The sequence below is a fragment of the Coregonus lavaretus genome, assembly GCF_964263955.1.
Source record: "Coregonus lavaretus genome assembly, chromosome: 31".
NCBI classification, from domain to species: domain Eukaryota; kingdom Metazoa; phylum Chordata; class Actinopteri; order Salmoniformes; family Salmonidae; genus Coregonus; species Coregonus lavaretus.
In genome coordinates, this window is record NC_140018.1 from 5,729,044 (window position 1) to 5,734,716 (window position 5,673).

Consider the following 5,673-nt stretch of genomic DNA (forward strand, 5'->3'; position numbering starts at 1 on the left):
CTGGGTTTCTCGTGTGGTTATTTTAGGGGTATGATAAGATGGGTTTGACCACACGTGACAGATTTTAATATATTGCCAAATATCAACTGATATTGGATTATATCTGTAAAAGATGAGGATAAATTAGGCTTATCTCAATAATAGTCCTAGCAAATTTAATTATTCAAGATCACTGTGTTTATCCTTCGTAGGCTACAGTGTCACGTGACATCATTAAATTTTGCATAACCACTCACAGCAACATTTGAGCCTTGCAGGAAAAGGAAAAAAAAACACCACTGTTTGCTTTCTCACTGAGCCCTAGATATACATACACATTACTGCTGTGCTTCGGCTTTCTCTCGCTCTAGATCTGAGGAGTTGCTAGGCAACAGCCGCATGCTATAAATGTTGGGGTTTTGAAAAAGGCAAGTGGGAGGTTAAATAAGCCTCAACGGGAGAGAGAAGCTTCTGTGCTGTAGCAGCCTTGTCCTAGTAAGGCAAGGCAAACCCAGGCTAACTTGTTAATGTTTCAAACTCCACAGTAATAGAGACAAGGGGTCGGTTCGCCATTCTACAGTATTACCTAAAAGTCAAGGAAGATGTAACCACATTGTTTAACCATATTTGGGTCATGATTATAGTTCGGCTGTCTGCCCCCCCCCCCCCCCCCCCCGAGTACTGATAGGAGAAACAGAGCACATGCTTCTCCATACAGTGGAGTAGCTCTGCTGTCTGTCAGTGAAAGGGCTAACATGTATAATTCTTTACCATACATGTCAAATCTCCATAGGCTATAGAATGTGCACATTCATTTTATGTGCATTCCAAATCCACACATTTTCTGTTCTGCTTAGATGAGGCCTATATAATTGTTACATCATGTTTGTGGTTCCTGTGATATATAAAACACATATCCAAGCAATGTAGACATCTGGTAATATACACAGCCATCTGTGACAAAAATGTGTACCAGGAACCATGTAGAGGACCCACACAAGAAGCACTCGCTCACACTGGCGCATATGTCAGCTAACACCACTGGAGCACCAGCAGTGAAATAGATTGAGGTTACCTTCATACCATAGGGAGCAGTTAACTAAAGGCTCCATGACAACCCACCTTCACCCCATAGGGACCAGTTAACTAAAGGCTCCATGACAACACATCTTCACCCCATAGGGAGCAGTTAAGTAAAGGCTCCATGACAACCTACCATCACCCCATAGGGACCAGTTAACTAAAGGCTCCATGACAACACATCTTCACCCCATAGGGAGCAGTTAACTAAAGGCTCCATGACAACCTACCATCACCCCCATAGGGAGCAGTTTGATGGTTGTGTGGTGCAGCCTATCAGCGTCTCCTGGTGCGCGCGCACACACACACACACACACACACACACACACACACACACACACACACACACACACACACACACACACACACACACACACACACACACACACACACACACACACACACACACACACACACACACACACACACACACACACACACACACACACACACACACACACACACACACACACACACACACACACACACACACACACACACACACACACACACACACACACACACACACACACACACACACACACACACACACACACACACACACACACACACACACACACACACACACACACACACACACACACACACACACACACACACACACACACACACACACACACACACACTACTCTAAAGTCCAATACTGATTGTGGACAGATGTGTGTACTGTTTATACCCTGAACAAAAGCAGTGGGCGTGACAATGAACAATACCCTACTACTGACAACCGGCCAATGTGGCAGGGCTTGTGGGGGGTGGGCTTCTCCCTGCTCTGCTGACAAGTATTTTTCTTCACTCATACAGGAGTAGTAAAGGCCTAGTGCACAACTTTAGTGGGAAAAAATATATTTTTAACAAATATTGTTTTATATTAATTATTTTTTAATTCTGTGCACCAGTTTTCCCGCAAAGGTATTTGACGGGAAAGTGTGCGTATCTCAACGCAAGTCTCAGACCATGCGTACACACAACTTCTAGTAGTTGATCAATGGTATTGCAAGCAAATATTGTTATTTTGAGGGAAAATGAGGTGCTTGATGCACATTAATTATAATAATGCTAGACTAATAAAAACATAATGTAGGCAAAATGATAAAACAGCTGCATTTGCCGTTTGTAAGGAGCTCCCATGGCAGCATGTAGACTAATGTGTTTATTTTCCTTTTATTATAGGCCTAAATCATATTCATATTGCAGGGCATGTCTCTCCTTTTCTGATATGACTGGTTTAGGGGGAAGGGAAAGGGGATACCTAGTCAGCTGTACAACTGAATGGATTCAACTGAAATGTGTCTTCCACATTTAACCCAACCCCTCTGAATCAGAGAGGTGCGGGGGGCTGCCTTAATCAACGTCAACGTCATCAGTGCCGGGGAGCAGTTGTTTTTGGGGGTTAACTTCCTTGTTCAAGGGCAGAACGTTTTTGGGGGTTAACTACCTTGTTCAAGTGCAGAACGTTTTTGGGGGTTAACTGCCTTATCTTTGTGGGTTAACTGCCTTGCTCAAGGGCAGAACAGCAGATTTTCCCACCTTGGCGGCTCGGGGTTTCAAACCAGCGACCTTTCGGTTACTGGCCCAACACTCTTAACCGCTAGGCCAGGGTTTCCCAAACTCGGTCCTGGCCCCCCCCCCCCCCCTGGGTGCACATTTTGGTTTTTACCCTAGCACTACACAGCTGATTCAAATAATCAAAGCTTGATGATGACTTGATAATTTGAACCAGCTGTGTAGTGCTAGGGTAGAAACATAAACATTCACCCAGGGGGGGCCCCAGGACCGACTTTGGGAAACCCTGCACTAGGCTGCCCGCTGCACCGCTTAATCCCACTACACAACAAATATTAGCCTACCATTTATCCATTGTTCATTTAATAGCCAAACATGCTCTAAAGTAAATAGACCTAAGAAAATAGGCTAATTAAAATATTTCACAGTATGGGTATAGTCTACGGTATTAATGTGATCAAGTTTGCCATTGCTCTTTCTTTTAGAAACTGTCATGGCCCAGTTCCAAATCACACAGCAAAAGAGGACATTTTTGTTACCATATAATGTGAACGGAGGGCATTCTCACGCCGTCAAGGCATTTCATTGGTTCCCCTATCCATTCCACTCCCCATCAGAGCACTTGATAGTCGACCATTAGGGTCCGGGTTTGTAAAGGAAGTCACTGTACCAGTCACCATGATCACCCAGGAGATTCATTGTGAGCAGGTTACTTTTTCGATGATTGAGTCTCCTGCTTTCCCTGTGGTATTAGGTATCCCTTGGCCGCAGAGGGTTCTTACGGGGTGGTCGCGAGTGTGTCAGGGTAGGTGTCTAGGTGTTTCCGTTGGTGCAACCACGGTGGAAAGTCTAGACGGTACCTCCACCGTGAGCATTCCCCCCGAATACCTCGATTTGGCGCACACGTTTTCAAAGACGCGAGTGACTAAATGACCACCTCATCGGGCGGGGGATTGGGCGATAAACCTTCGGGTAGACGCTGTACCTCCCAGGAGGCTATGGCTATGGAAACATACATACGTCACTGAGTCCCTGGGCCAGGGGTATATACGTCCCTCCACTTCACCCGCCTCCTCGAGTTTCTTCTTTGTGAAGAAGAAAGACGGCGGTCTGCGCCCGTGCATTGATTATTGACCACTGAACAAGGAAATTATACGATTTAGTTATCCTCTCCCCCTCATTCCTTCAGTGATTGAGTCAATGCATGGGGCGCGCTTCTTCACTAAACTAGATCTCAGGAGTGCATACAACCTGGTGCGTGTTCGGGAGGGGGACGAGTGGAAGACAGCATTCAGCACAACCACGGGGCATTATGAATACCTGGTGATGCCGTACGGTTTGATGAATGCTCCATCCGCCTTCCAGTCCTTTGTGAACGAGGTGTTTCGGGACATGCTTGGTCGCGGTGTGGTGGTCTACATCAATGACATCCTGGTGTATTCCGCTACGTGCGCCGAGCATGTGTCCCTGGTTCACAAAGTGCTGGCCCGACTGTTGGAAAATTACCTTTATGCCAAGGCAGAGAAGTGTATGTTTTTCCAGCAGTCCGTCTCCTTCCTCGGATACCACATTACCACCTCAGGTGTGGAGATGGAGGGAGATCGCATTTCAGCCGTGCGTAATCCAACCACGGTTAAGGAGGTGCAGTGCTTCCTTGGCTTTGCCAACTACTATCAGAGGTTTATTAGGGGCTTTGGCAAGGTCGCAGCTCCCATTACATCCCTGTTGAAGGGTGGGCTGTCCCGGCTCCGCTGGTCTGCTGAGGCTGACCTGGCCTTCAGGAGACTGCGGGGTCTGTTCACCTCAGCCCCGGTACTGGCCCACCCCGATCCATCACTACCGTTCGTAGTGGAGGTGGATGCGTTCGAGGTAGGGATAGGCGCTGTCCTATCCCAACGTTCGGGCACACAACCCAAGCTCTGCCACTGTGCCTTCTTCTCTAAGAAGCTCAGCCCGGCGGAGCAGAACTACGACGTTGGTGATCGGGAGCTGTTGGCTGTTGTCCGAGCTTTGACCGTGTGGAGGCATTGGCTCGAAGGGGCGAAACACCCTTTCCTCGTCTGGACGGACCACCGTAACCTGGAGTACATCCCGGCAGCGAGGAGGCTGAATCCTCGCCAGGCCAGGTGGGCCATATTCTTCCCTATTCTTTGATTTTACACTGTCATACATTCCGGATACGAAGAACGTGAAGGCAGACGCACTGTCCCGGCTGTATGACATAGAGGAGAGGCCCAGAGACAACACCCCCATCCTCCCGGCCTCCTGCATTGTGGCGCCGGTAGTATGGGCGATGGACGCGGATATAGAGCAGGCATTACGCACAGATCCATCTCCTCCTCAGTGTCCAGCTGGGCTGCGGTACGTGCCTGCTCTTATCCGTGATCGTCTGATCTACTGAGCACACACGTCACCCTCCTCTGGTCACCCAGGTATCGGTCGTACAGTGCGCTGACTGATCAGAAAGTACTGGTGGCCTACCTTGGCTAAGGACGTGAGGGTGTACGTCTCCTCCTGCTCAGTGTACGCCCAGAGTAAGGCACCTAGGCACCTCCCAGCGGGTAAGTTACAACCTTTACCAGTTCCACAACGACCATGGTCTCACCTTAGTGTTGATTTCTTGACTGATCTTCCCCTCTCCCAAGGTAACACCACCATCCTGGTCGTTGTGGACCGCTTTTCCAAGTCCTGCCGCCTCCTTCCTCTGCCCGGTCTCCCCACGGCCCTGCAGACTGCGGAGGCCCTGTTTACTCACGTCTTTCGGCACTACAGGGTGCCAGAGGATATAGTGTCCGACCGAGGTCCCCAGTTCACGTCCAAGGTTTGGAAGGCGTTCATGGAACGTCTGGGGGTCTCGGTCAGCCTGACCTCTGGGTTCCACCCCGAGTCAAATGGGCAGGTGGAATGGGTAAATCAGGATGTGGGTAGGTTCCTGCGGTCCTACTGCCAGGACCGGCCAGGGGAGTGGTCGGTGTTCTTGCCATGGGCAGAATATGCCCAGAACTCTCTCCGCCACTCCTCTACTAACCTAACGCCATTCCAATGTGTTTTAGGTTACCAACCGGTTCTGGCACCGTGGCAACAGAG